Raw genomic sequence first — 15564 nt, 5'->3', positions numbered from 1 at the left:
AAAGAAAATTACTAAAATTGAGTCTTACCAACAATTTATAAGTTTTGTAAATTAACATTGCATGAAGGAGTTAGGCTTAACCCAAAATATAAATAAAAAAAGACCAAAAAGCACTAAAAAATATGGAGACACACAAAATGAGGATATCTCGCTTGTAATACTAAGAGGATATCTCTCTTGTAATACTATTTTCATTTTTATTCTTTTCATACATCATTAAAATCAAATTTAAAACTCTAAAATATAACCTAAATCAAAGAAAATCAAGCCAACTTGAAAAAAAAAAAAAAAAAACTTTTAGACTGAAACAAAAGGTGGTTTCAAAATTAGAAAACTAGGTAAACTAAATATAGTATAATATTACTACCTATCACATATAGATCACGATAGAAATTTATGAATGTCTAATAGATGTCTATCGCGATATATCATCCAGTGATAGATATCTATCACAGTTTATCGCTATCTACCACTAATAAATAATGATATTTTTTTATACTTTAAAATTTTTTTAGCAATTTACCATTTAAAACAAATTACCCTTGAAACAAATCAAAGAAATCTCCTAAATCGAAAAAAAAATGAAACAAACAAAATTTGTAGAGCAGGACTAAAGGGGTAAAATCTAGATATTAAAGAAAGAAAAGCATCTTTTTTTATATGTTCAAAAACCTAAAAACCTGTTACTAAAATTATAAATATACTAATTAATTTTGCTACCCAATATAATTTTCCAAAATATATGGTGATGAATTTCGTTGTTGATTGAATATAATAGTAAATTTAATGTATATGAATTATGGAGAAATGCTATATATGTATACATATGTTACGAAAGTTTTTTCTAAAATTTTATCTTCTTTATTGATATTTTAGTAATTATACAAAATAACAAGGTAACCAAGTTGAATATTTTGTTTAGGTAGGTTTCTAATTTGAAATTTTATATTTCTTTCTTTTTCATTCTATGTATACATGGTTTTCTATATATTACCTTTTAGATTCCACGATTCTCTTTGATGATCAATTCAAGTTTCCATTTTGGCGATATTTAGTTTATCAAATGAAATATGTCAGTAAGTAAGATGTCCTTGGTTCGAATCCCACATCCTTTATTGTACTAAAAAAGACTTAGGTTAATTACCATTCTAGTTCTATTTTAAATTTGTCCCATTTTTATCCATATACTTTCAAATGTCCAATTTGAATATTTAGATTTTCTAAACTTTAGCAACAAACAATGGTCTCATGACATTGAAGAGTAAGAAAAATATGTAGGGAGAGAAGGGGGGAAGGAGAAAGGAAAAAAGTGTCACACCCCGCCCCAAGCCCATGCTCCTAAGCCCGAGGTGAGGCATGATATTAACTGATAATACTTTGCCCAATCTACTAGTTTTTTTATTATGTCTACAGCAGAAAATATTACATGCTTTTATTAGAAACTAGTTTACGAATTCCAGTTACAATTACATGGAAACCCTATCCCGATAACCAATCTCATTTACAAGTATATCTAAACTTGTGGCAGACCTTAACCAACACCGCAACCTAGACTCGTCAACTATCTGCAAGGTAAACAGAGAGATATACCATGAGCTTTTACAAAGCTAAGTGAGTGGTAACACAAATACAACCATGATGTTCCCAAGAGAACCTCCAACGTAACATGAAGCTTTCACAAACCCACCTATACACATGGTAGATGTTTAACATACAATATCATAACTACAATATCAGCCTATGTGCACATAGCTCTTCCTATTATGGGCTCAGAAACTAGGCCCCTCGGCCCTTTGACCATCCCAATTCAAGGATTTTCTATCCCACAGGCTCAGGCACTAGACTCCTCGGTCCGCTGACCATCCTGTAAGGATTCGCTCTGGGCTCAGGTTCTAGGTCCTTAAACCCCCTGACTATCCCAACATCATATATATGTCATAGCCTAACCTACAACATATTAATTCACAATATGCTCAAAAGAACAAAGGAAGAAAACCACTCACCGTGAGTGTTGAGAACTTTCTTCGCAGTTCACCGGTTTCCCTGGTTCCACCGTTGGATCCTATTTCAGTTTTAAGCTTAGATTACTAACGCTTTCAGGTCTTATCTCAAGACATTTCCTTCTTAAAAAATGTGTGAAAATGTCTATAATACCTTAAATTTTCGCCTTCAAAATTCTTTGGCAAAAGTTCCGAGTCTCAAATTTATTCCTCTTGGCCCAACTGTATCCTCATTGGTGAGCACCTCACGGTTTTCCTTGATTTTGACAGCCTTAAGTTTACAATTTCGTTGAGGCAGCCCTTACACAGAAACTACGCTTAATTTAGAAGTTTTTTGTCTAAGAATCACCTAATTTGCACGAGTAGTTTGGAAGAACTTCTTGTTTGAAGTTGGCCTTTCCTGTCCGTACAGTTCTGCCTCCTTTGCATCGCTTGTACCTCCGACCCATAATTTGTTTTCTCTCCTCTTGTTTTTCCCTCTCTTTGTGATCTTTAAGTATTAACTTGCTGTGTAGGTCAAGGTGGGGCGTCCTCCCCTTTTATAGGCGTCCAACAACCCTCTTTGTCCGACACCTCCTCATCCAAGTGTTCTCCTTAGCATTTGCCAACTTCCAGCCTTCCCCACCTCCTGCTTAAGGTGTCTTCACCTCACACCATCAACAAAAATTTTGATCAACTAGGCGTCCTTCTCCTACATAGACAACGCATAGGGCTTAAGATTTCTTCCCAACAAGCCACATGTTAGGATGACGACATTCATATGAGTTCATCCTTCATATGCGTCCATCCTACTCAATATGCATTCAACTAGGGTGATGACCAACACCCCTTTTTCAATGCATACTGCTAGCCCCGGATATCAACGCATAGTGTAATCATCAACGCATAGTAGGTCATCAATGCATAGTATGCAATCAACGCATAGCAACCCTTGGTTCCCTTTGGTTTTCAACACAGCACCATCGCATCTTCTACAATGTAACCCAACTCACTCAGTCACCACAATCCTTAACCATCACAAGAGCCAACCACCATGCGTTCAACCTAGCTCATCGCATGGCCTATGTCCAACGTATCCATCGTGCATGCCATCATCAACTTCTAGGGCATAACAAGGTCGCACGGCATCGACACATAGCTCACTCGACACCAACGCATAGGATGGTCGCTTGGCATCGACGCATAACTCACTCGGCACCGACGCATAGGTCACTCGCATGGCATCGACACATGGGTCATTCTCATGGCATGGATGCATAGGATGCTCGGCCGCATGGCATCGATGCATGGGTCGCTCGCATCGCATCGACGCATGGGGCGCTCGCATTGTCCAACGCGTCCATCGAGGCCAACGTGACCCTCTCGTCCACACATGCCACCCTCCAGCACATGCCTTGCCCTACGCGCTAGCATACCCTCACGCCCTCGCCTACCTTCGCACCCTCGCATACCCTTTGCATCGCTTGCCCTCGTTGTCACACCCCCTCCCAAATTATCCTTTTTATTCTGGAAGAGGATATGACCGTGGTAGCTACTAGCCCTACTGCCAGCACTCACCACCCAAGCCTTTTAATCTAGTTATCAACTTATTCATTTTATTAGTAATATACGCAAACAGCTAACCTCCCCCTTAAGTTCTTACAAAGATTACATAATTACAAGCATACAGCCATGACATCACTTTTATAGAAAAATATTCACAGGTGGCCCAACATTTCTACAGAAACCCTAGTCCCTCACAAAACATGTGTACATAAACGGATTATCAACCTAAGTCTTTTAATAAGTCAGGTCTTTCAGTGGCAAGCAGCAAAAAGATCAACTTTGAGGAAACTGCCCGCTACCTGAAAAGAGAAAACACAGAAATTCTGTGAGTTAAAAGCTCAGTGAGTGATTATTGAATCGTAAAGCAACAAGTGTAGCATCACTATAAATATGTAAATATACCAATGCGTAAACTCAAGCATTTGTCTCTATATGTAGCTATAATCCATTCTCAGACATCATTAAATATTATTATTCCCTAGTTGAGAATGAGCCTAAACGCTCTAGCTCCCAAACATTTATTACCAACCAAGAAACTCATACTTCGGTTTCTCATTTATAACTGCCTATGTGAACGTGGCCACACTAAGTACCATCATTTTTTAGGTACTTCCGCTCAGATACCTTCTCAAATTTGTCCTTCAGTATTGAGCTACTATGATACCTTCTCATGTGTCCTTCAGTATCAAATTGATCAGATATCTTCTCAAATGTCCTTCGGTATCAAATTGGCCAAGTATCTTCTCAATTGTCCTTTGGTACCTAATTGGTTAGATACCTTCTCAGCGTCCTTCGGTATCAAATGTGTATTTTGTAACACCAAATTAAGTTCCATTGCCTAGTATTTACACAAGAGTTATTCCATTGTCACTCATTTACACAAAAGCTCATTCTCTCATAGCCTTCCTCTAGGAACCATATATCAAAATCAGAAACACAGCTTTTGTAATGGTTATACAACATACCTTAGCCTGTGTTACACACATACAAGCTGAGAAACATGCATTAAGTTATTCTCCAACCATTTGTTGCTCGAGGAAATTTAAATACATCATTAATGTCACTGTGCTTTACTTGATCATATATGCATGAGTATTGGAAACCTTAAGTTTACTGAGTCACTCACCGTTCGTCAGGCTCTTATTGGTTTATACGCTTCCTCTAGCTCTTCTTGGCCTGAAAAAATATAATTCCTGATTAAACTACTTAGAATTCCTAGTAAAATATCTCAAATAATTCATTTATTAAAGGAACTTCCATCAATACAGACAACTTTACTGGCGAGATCCCCCTGAGGGAGGTCAGCGAGATCCTCCTGAGTGATACTAGTGAGATCCCCTAGAGTGATGCTAGCGAGATCCCCTAGAACGATACCAGCGAGATCTCTAGAGCGATACCAGCGAAATCCTCTAGAGCGAGATCAAGTTTTTCCTGTGAAATTCTTAGCGATACTCACCTCAATTCCTAGCGAGATTTCCCCCTAGAGCGAGATCCTCCTTACAAAATTAGCGAGATTTCCTTTATAAACGAGATCCACATACCCAAATCTCGCTATAATTCTCCTTGATGAACTGCTTTCTTGTTCCTCACAAGCAACTGTCTGCTTATGCACCAATACCCTGTTATAACTTCACAAATTCATAACTTAAAATCCAAAGCTCTTTTCAAGAAACTCCCTTCTACAAACTTGTTTAGATTTGAGTAACTTCCTTACCTTAAAATTTCAGCCCAGAATTCTTTATAGTTTGGCTTGAAACTTCCAAAATTCACCTCGGGCCCAGATTAATCTGTGGTTCTGCCTCTTCTGCAAATTCTCCACTTTTGTTCTTCTCCTCTTTAAATTTTTCTCCAGTAGGACAACCTTGAAAACCAGATTCTCCCAGCTTCAAATGGCACCGAATTTGCTAAATTTACTCTTGTCAATTGTCAAAATGACGCTTTTGAAGATTTACTTCCCTTTTTAATCTTTCTGCCGCTTCCTGAGTTCAAAGAATTAATTGCCACGTCACTCCATATCGAGTGCCTCCAGTAGACTAATGATTGAGTTTCTTCATTTGGTATATTTTTTTTCCTTCCCTTCCTTCATAATTCATATAAACAACATGAATTTCTATTTAATAAGTATGTAATATAACATTCCTTTGGCTAAACATGCTTATCTAGGGAACCTAAGTTTGGGGGTTTACACTCGTGCCACCCCAACGCATCACCTTCATCCGTATGGACGCATATGAAGGATGAGCTTATATCAGCCTATTGTAGTTATGATATTATATGTTAAACATCTACTGTGTGTGTAGGTGGGTTCATGAAAGCTTCATGTTACGTTGGAGGTTCGCTTGGGAACCTCATGATTGTATTTGTGGAAGATTTATATTTGTTTTACCACTCATTGAGCTTTGTAAAAGCTCATGGTTTGTCTCAATGTTTACCTTGCATGTAGCTGATGAGTCCAGGTTGCGGTGTTGGTTAAGGTCTGCCACAAGTTTAGATATAGTTGTAAATGAGATTGGTTATCAGCATAGGGTTTCCATGTAATTGTAACTGGAATTTGTAAACTAGTTTTTAATAAAAGCATGTAATATTTTTCGCTGCAGACATAATAAAAGAAACTAGTAGATTGGGCAAAGTATTATCAATTAATGTCATGCCTCACCTCGGGCTTAGGAGCGCGGGCTCGGGGCGGGTTGTGACAACTTGGTATCAGAGCTATTTCTACAAGAGTTATTAGGAAGTAAGTGTCAACAAAAGGGTTGATAACTGCTACAGTCATGCACTTCCTCAGGCTCAGAGGGTAGTCTAGGGCGGGGTGTGACAAAAAGACTTGTGCTATTAAAAAATATAATATAATATTAGTAAAGTTTTCCAACTCATCTAAAAGTAGTCACCTCAACAAACTATGTCATTTTTACATTCGTCAAACCCATGTCATTTTTACATTCGTCAAACTAACGGTCAAATTAAGTCAATGACCACTTAGAACTATTTTGAAAACAAAAAGGGACTGAACTGTCTCTTTAGAAACTTTACAAATAATGGTTGGAACTTGCGAAAAAAATAGTGGAAAAAAAAACTGGTCATTTTAACTTTAAAATCTTTAGGAATGGTAAAAAGAAAAAAAAAAGTTTGTTTCATGGAATAAGTAAACTATAAATCAAATACATACAAAATTGAAAACTTTTAAACAAAAATGACATTAGAGTTTTTTCTCTTGCAAAATATATGAAATTAACCAAAGGTATTAATTAGTTAATTTATGCACCAGTTAAACTTATTTTTTCAGGAAGTTTAGTTTTATTGAAATAGATAAATTTATGAAAATTTTACATCAATTTTTTTCTTGAAAATATGAGTTTGGAATAAGTTATTGAATTGTTAATGAATTAATCAAACCTCGACTTGTGCAAAATTTGGTCATAATATTTTTATTTTTCATTTTTTTAGTGATAGAACAAATATTTTAATCAATCAATTGGCTATATCTTATCGCATAGTCAACGTTAATTTCTATGCGGCCTCTCTCTATACAAAATCTTCCATTGTAAATCAAAACGAACACATTTAAAACATCTAATAATTTTAAAAACTAATAATAATACACCACCTTTTGAAGATAATAGTGGTAATGAATTGAAGTGCTATAATTTTTGTAAACAACATAAGTTTGAAATAAAGTGCTCTCATAGTGAAATAAAGTCATGTATCATTTATGTGTATTACAGACAAATACATTTCTTCTAATTTATGAGAACATGGATGTATGTATGTGGATCCAAACAGGGGCGGGGAATAGGGAAGCTTTTGTATTTGTTTGTATTTATTTGAATGAAAAATATACCAGGATTTATAGTAAAATAGTTTAGCTTAAAATGGTAGAAAATATATGGGATAGTTGCAACAATAACGAAGAAAATTACTAAAATTTAGTCATAGATACCATTTTTATGTTTTGCAAATTAACGTCACACAACAAAAATTATAAATAAATAAAGTCCAAAAAGCACTAAAAAATATGAGGACACATAAAATGAGGATATCTTTCTTGTAATACTATTTTCTTTTTTTATTCTTTTTATATACCATTAAAATCAAATTTAAAACTAGAAAATATAACCTAAAACAAAGAAAATCACACCAACTTGATAAAAATAGATTAAAACAAGGGATATTTTCAAAATTAGAAAACTGGCTAAAAAACTTTTACTAAAGTTATAAATATATTAATTAATTTTGCTACCACATATAATTTTCAAAAATATATCATACATTAAAAGATGAATTTTGTTATTGATCGAATATAATAGTAAATTTAATATATATGCATTATGGAGAAATGCTATATACGTATACATATGTTATGAAAGTTTTTCCAAAAATTTTATCTTCTTTATTGATATTTTAGTGTTTATAGAAATTTAAAACGTAACGATTGAAGTTACATATCTTGTTTAGGTAGGTTCCTAATTTGAAATTTTATATATTTTTCTTTTTCATATTATGTATACATGGTTTTCTATATGTTGCCTTTTAGATTCCACGATTCTCTTTGGCGATCAAACCAAGTTTCCACTTTGGCGATATTGAGCTTATCAAATGAAATATGTTAGTAACTAAGATGTCCTTATTCGAATCCTCCACCTTTTATTGTACTAATAAGACTTAGGTTAATTATGATTCTAGTTCTACATTAAAGTTTGTTCCGTTTCCTTCCATATACTTTCAAATGTTCAATTTGAATCTTTAGATTTTCTAAATTTTTAGCAACAAACAATGGTCTAATGAGACGGAAGAGGGGAAGGAGAAAGGAAAAAAGACGTGATATGAAAAAATAAAATATAATATTAGTAAAGTTTTCCAACTCATCTAAAAGTAGTCACCTCAATATGCCACGTCATTGTTACATTATGTCAATGACCACTTAGAACTATTTTGAAAATCAAGAGGGACCCAATTGTCGCTTTAGAAACTTTACAGATAATTGGTGAAAAAAAAAAAAAACTAAATAAATAAATAAAACATAAAAAAGGTTGTTTCATTGATTAAGTAAACTATAAATCAAATGCATACAAAATTGAAAAACTTTTAAACAAAAATAACATTATAGTTTTTTCTCTTACAAAATATATGAATTTCAAAAAAGGTATTAATTAGTTAATTTGTGTACCAGTTAAAATTATTTTTCCATGAAGTTTAGTTTTATTGAAATAGAAAATTTTATTAAAATTTTACATCAACCTTTTTCTTGCAAATATGAGTTTGGAATGAGTTATTCAATAGTTAATGAATTAATCAAGCTCCAACTTGTGCAAAATTTGATCATAATATTTTTATTTTTCATTTTTTTTAGTGATAGAACAAATATTTTGTTCAATCAATTAGCTATATCTTACTACATAATAAACGTTAATTTCTATGTGGTCCCTCTTTATACAACATCTTCCATCGGAAATCAAAATAAGGACATTTGAAAAATCCGATGATATTAAAAACTAATAATAATACACCACCTTTGGAAGATAATATTGGTAATGAATTGAAGTACTATAATTTTTGTAAATAACATATGCTTGAAAATAAAGTGCTCTAATAGTGAAATAAAGTCATTTATTATTTATGTGTATTATAGAAAAATACATTTCAACTAATTTATGAGCACATGGATGTATGTATGTGGATCCAAACCGGGGCGAGGAATGGGAAATGGGTTAACTTTCCATAAAGTCTTTAAGGAGTTTGTTCACATGAGGTTTCCGGAGAAACGTGTTTCGTGAAGTTGACTTTGAGTTGGTGATGAAGTTGAAGTTGATTTGATGTGATGTGGTTTGATCTCTAGTACTTGATCCTCTGATTCTCTCTCAATTGGATGAATGTGCTTGACTTGAAGAAGAAAGGCACCTAATGTTCTTGAAGTAGAAGTCTTGGAAGAGTCTTTGTGTCTTCAAGGGTCTTCGCTTGTTGATGAATTCTCTCTGGGGTCTTCGAATGTAGAAAATGCTGACCCATGCAAATGAGGGCAGCTTCTCTATTGATAGAGCTCCCTAATGGGCTTAATGGGCTTGGGCATGGCCTTGATTGGCTCATGGGCCTGACTTTTGGGCCTAATTTTATTGGACTTGAGTCTGGCCTTTGGGCCTAATTAATTGGATTTGAACCTGGTCTTTAGGTCCAATTAATTAGGCTTAGGCTAAATTTGACGTTTTAGGCTCACCTTAAACCCATATTTGTGTGTAACTAGGCCAACACCCAAATTATATCGTCAAATAGGTCGAAATTAATTTGACTCAATCAATGTATGTGATGAAAACAAAAAATTTGTCCTTAATTTCAATTTGAGACATATGTCAAACTCTTAATTGGTCACAAATTTGACGATTTCGGAACTCCGTCATTAATTTAGCGAACGACTTCGGAACCCCATGATTAGTCTGAAATATTTAAGAAAAGTATTGTCAAGAAATTTCTTTTCGAATCCTGGGTGACAAAAACATAGATTAAGCTTTCTAACATAGTCCCATGGATCAAAATAATCAATTCGACTTTTGCATGGAATGTTTACAACATTTCTGGCATCTGATATGGACAATGTTTCTGAAATATTTTAATTGTTAATTTTCATACAATTAGATAAATATTGCGAAAAGAGAACAAATATTGGCTCTAATTAATTAAATTTGATTTATATACCTATGACAATTAAGAACATTAGGAGCAAGAGAGCAAACTTTGTCAAGGACTTCCCCATATCCAATCTCTAGTGGTTGAGGACTTCTCCATAGCAAGAGAGCAAACTTTGTCGAGCAAACTTTGTCAAGGATTTTGGCCAACCCAAAATATAAATTAAAAAAGTCCAGAAGCACTTAAAAGTATGAGGAGACAAAAAATTAGGATATCTCTCTTGTAATACTATTTTCATTTTTATTCTTTTGATATACCCTTAAAATTAAATTTTAAACAATAAAATATAACATTAATCAAAGATACTCCCACATGAAAAAGAAAAAAGAATTAGATTAAAACAAGTGGTGTTTTCAAATTTAGAAAACTTGGTAAACTATTTACAAATATAGTAAAATATCCCTACCTATCACATATAGACCACGATAGAAATTTCTGAGTGTCTAATAGATGTCTATTGCGATATATCGTCCAATGATAGTTATTTATCACACTTTATCGGTATCAATCTGTAACGACTGGATCCTTACACATTATGATCCGACCACTACGACATGCATACTTAGACTTTTCTATCATGAGATGAGTTTTGGTGAAAATTTCAAAGAACATATCTAAATTTTATTAATTAGATAAAAAAAACTATATAAGAAGTTTATTTATCAAAACACCAGGATCCATAAAACATTAACATGGTGGTACAAAATGCATGTGCCTATAATAGTGAGTTTGATGGTTGGCCATTTGAGCGACGTCCAGTTCTGCCACCTACGTTGTGTCCTTACCTACAAAGTCTGTAAAAATATAGAATGAGTATATAATATACCCAGTAAGTAGTTCTCACGTAGGGTAGTGACCAAATGCACAATCACAAGCAACATGTCATGAAAACATATGGTTGGGACCGAAAACGTATAATAACATGTGGTGGTCGGTTATGCTTCCAACATAAATCTCTCCGCCCTGATAGGAAGATGAGGACCTAAGCGAAAACTAACCCATATGATGATTAGTGAGTCATGCAGTCAGTAGGGCCAGAGTTGCATCCAACATCAACCATTAGCATAAACGTAATATTGGACTAAAGAGGTGCAACCATACATACCCTGCTAGTCCCTAGCGTAAACATAACATAAGATTAGGCCTGGAGGAGTGTAACCATACATGCCCTGCCAGCCCTGGTAGTATAAATTTTTCCGCCCTGATAGGAAGATGAGGACTTAAGCAGAAACTAACCCATCTGATGATTAGCGGGTCATGCAGTCAGTAGGGCCAGAGTCGCACCCAACATCAACCATTAACATAAACGTAAGATTAGACCTAATTAAAACTTGATTTTAACATAATCGTGAACAAACATAATGCATGGGGTCCCTTGGTTCTAAACATGTAATGCAATATAACAATTAACATAATCATGCAACATGATAAAGGTACACTACCATAGAACATTTAAAGAGAGGGTGAGATAAACTACTTACTGTGATCTAGTTATTCCTTATTATTCTTATGATTTGATCAGTAGAGCTTTCCCTTTTTAAACTAGAAGGAAATTTGGCCAAAAATTTGGGCAGCACCTTACCCGAGCTTTTTTCTTTTGGCCTCACAGAACTTCCTCACTCACACTTACTCTTTCACATGATTCTTTGTTACTGAGATTTGTTTGAGAATGAGTTAAATCTTCAGGCAAAGGGTCCTATTTATAGTAGTTTTCAGCTCTTTTCAGTGTGACTAATCATCCTACAGGTGGCTTCTTTAAAATTACTTAGGGTTTAAGGATGCCTCTCAATAAGACAACTAATCTTGGCTAACGTTTGCCCTTACGTCATCATTCTTTGTTTGTATTCAATTTTAGGGTTTTTCCATGTATAATCTATAAGATCGTGGCCAAATTCAACGCATAATCCATGCTTCTGTCCAAATCTCGCTCTTTCTATTCTCAGAATCTCGCTCTCTCCAGCTTTCTCGCTGGTTTGCTCTCGTAACTCTCGCTCTCGTGACTCTCGCTCTCGTGACTCTCACTCTCATGACTCTCGCTCTCGCTTTCACTCTCGTGACTCTCTCTCTCTCTCTCGCTCTCGTGACTCTCACTCCCGCTCCCGCTCTCGCTCTCTCCAATCTCGCTAGTTTTCACGCGTGGGTTGCCTTCACTTCTTGTGGATTCCACTTACCCTTTTTAACTCTTTCAAATTTTAAGAGTATATGGGCAATTAATTCACCTCCAATTCTTCCAATCAGCAGTGCCCAACCAAAAAGTTATCTACTGCCCTTTGTCTCCTGAATTAGCTTGCATCCAACTTCTAATTAATACTCTCTGATTCTGCCCCCTTATTCATTATTTTTGGATAATTAATAAATTTTCTTTTTTTTTCAATTCTAAATTTCCACCCGATTTTCCTATTAAGTTTATATATTTTTCATTCTTAAATATATATTTTATTTGTTTTCCTAAGAGGAGGACTGAAGGAGTAAAATCGAGATATTAAAAAAGAAAAACATTTTTTTTATATGTTCAAAAAGCTTAAAAACTGTTACTAAAATTATAAATATACTAACTCATTTTGCTCGAATATATGTTCGAAAAGCTTAAAAACTGTTAATAATTATATATGTTCCAAAATATATGATGCATTAAAAGATAAATTTCGTTGTTGCTCGAATGTAATAGTAAATTTAATGTAAATGCATTATAGATAAATTCTATATACGTATACATATGTTATGAAAGTTTTTCCTAAAATTTTATCTTCTTTATTGATATTTTAGTGTTTATAGAAAATAAGAACGTAGCCATTGAAGTTGAATATTTTTTTAGGTAGGTTCCTAATTTTAAATTTTATATATTTTTCTTTTTCATATTATATATACATTGTCACACCCCGCACCAGATTACCCTCCTAACCTAGACGGGATGGTGACTGCAGCTGTTACAAACCCTTTTACTGGCACTTACTGCCTACCTTACCTGTTAAATAATACTCAAACCCTGAATACATACATATTGACTCAGATTTTAATACATTTACATCACAGGGTTTCGCAGCATTGTTTATACATGGATATTACAACCTAGTGAGCCCCATCAAGAATACTATTCACAAACAGACACATGTATACTAACTAATACAGATCTTCAATTATGCTTCCTTCAACCTGTTTCTTTGAGTAGCAGGGCATCAGCAGAATAGTCCTTTGGGAACTGACCGCTACCTGAAAAAGAAAAACATTTGAAAATGTGAGCTAGAAGCCCAGTGTGTGACTTAATAAAAATATAAATCTCATGCTTAAAACCAAAAGTTTGAGAACATAATACTGAAACTAGAGTATACCAAGCAAACGTGTACATAAAACCTTTAAAATCACCATTAACATCATTATTCCTCAGTTGAGAACGACCATACATCGCTCTACCTCCCAACGTCTGTTATCGACTAAGAGACCCATACCTTGGCCTCTCATTCAGACCTATCTACGTGCTCATGGAGTTTTCTTGTAACGACTAGATTCTTACATAATAAGGTCTGACCAATACGACATGCATACTTAGATTTTCTATCATGGGATGCGTTTTGGTAAAAAATTCAAAAAAACATATCTAAAATTTTATTAATTAAGTAGCAAAAATATACAAAAGTTTATTTAACAAAACATCAGGATTCTTAAACATTAGCGTAGTGGAACAAAATGCCTATATGACAAAAATAGTGAGTTTGATGGATGGTCCCTTGAGTGACGTCCAATCATGCCATCTATGATGTATCTTTACCTACAAAATCTGTAAAATAGGATGAGTATATAATATACCCAGTAAGTAGTTCTCACTTAAGGTAGTGACCAAATGCATAGTCACATGCAACATGCCATGAAAACAAATGATTGAGATCCAAAACATAAACTTATAATAACATGACGTGGTCGGTTATGCTTCCAACGTAAGTTCCTCCACCCTGGTAGAAAGATGAGGACTTAAGCGAAAACAAACCCATCTGATGATTAGCGGATCATGCAGTCAGTAGGGCCAGAGTCGCATCCAACATCAACCATAGGCATAAACGTAATGTTGGACTACAGGGTGCAACCATCAAACCCTACTAGTCCCTAGCATAAACATAACATAAGATTGGGCCTAGAGGGGTGCAACCATACATGCCCTATCAACCCTGGAAGTATAACCTATACCTAATTAAAATTTGATCTTAACATAATTGTGAACAAACATAATGCATGGGATCCCTTGTAGAGAAATGTGTTTTAAACATGTAATACAACATAACAATAAGAACATAAGAAAGCAATCTATCAAATGTACACTACCATAAAACACTTAAAGAGAATGTGAGATAAACTACTTACCTTTACTGCAATCCTAATTGTTCCTTATGGTTTGGTCTTGAAATACTCTTGATTTTTTTTTTTCTTTTCTTTTATTATTATTATTTTTTTTTTTGTTAACAAAGTGGGCCACTTTCCTATTTATAAGGAAGTTTTTTTGATCTCCTTTTATATATATATATATATATATTTATGTTGTTTTATATTTATTTATTTATTTATTTTATGCTTATCTTCTTTTATGTTTAGCTTTTTTTTTTTAATGTTTATCTTATTTTATATTTATCTCCTTTTATATTTATTTATTTGTTTATTTATGTTTATCTTCTTTTATATTTATCTTTTTTCTTCCTCTTCTTTTTTTATGTTTATCTTCTTTTATTTTTAATGTTTATCTTTTTCTTTCTTTCTTTCTTTTTTTTTTCTTTTTTTTATTATGTTTATCTTCTTTTATATTTATCTTTTTTTTTATGTTTATGTTTTTTTATATTTATCTTCTTTTTATCTTTTTTTTTTTAATGTTTATCTTGTTTTATATTTATCTCTCTTTATTTTTTTTTAAATGTATCATTATTATCATAAACCTTCTGCATATTATTTATTTATTTATTTATTATTATTATTATTATTATTATTTACTTACTATTATTTACTTTAACCGACATACATGTATACATTGGTATATATATTTTTATTTCCTTTAATTTATTTTTTTACTTAACCGACATAGTCATATAATAATTTATTTTGCTTTAAAAACTTACTAGATTTTTCTTCTGAAAAATCTTTCTATGTCATCTTTATTTCTTAGATATTTACTTAGATATTTGTTTAATTAAGATTTTATTTGTCAATTATTCAAGGATATCTATGAACCAACTTTTAACCTTATGTATTAAATCTAAAATTGGTCTTCCTCTAACAAGTCTTACAAAATAAAAAATTTTAGCTTGTAATTTATGCACATACTTGGATTGTTACATTTCTATGTACCGTCAACACCTTAGGTACA

General features: G+C 33.4%; 1 long non-coding RNA gene across 1 annotated transcript; it reads right to left on the bottom strand.

The window, feature by feature from the left end:
• Positions 1-13013: 13013 nt before the first annotated feature.
• On the bottom strand, positions 13014-14647 carry LOC150035971 (uncharacterized). Its single transcript, XR_016529852.1, has 2 exons — positions 14574-14647; positions 13014-13430 (listed from the first exon to the last, which is right to left on the bottom strand). It is a non-coding gene; the product is annotated as an uncharacterized LOC150035971 (long non-coding RNA).
• Between the last annotated feature and the right edge of the window lie 917 nt (positions 14648-15564).

This window comes from Benincasa hispida, chromosome 5, assembly GCF_027475165.1.
Source record: "Benincasa hispida cultivar pf3 chromosome 5, pf3_genome.v1.1, whole genome shotgun sequence".
Classification (NCBI taxonomy): Eukaryota; Viridiplantae; Streptophyta; class Magnoliopsida; order Cucurbitales; family Cucurbitaceae; genus Benincasa; species Benincasa hispida.
The sequence above is the reverse complement of the archived record's forward strand: the minus strand, read 5'-3'. Positions and strand labels throughout refer to the sequence as shown.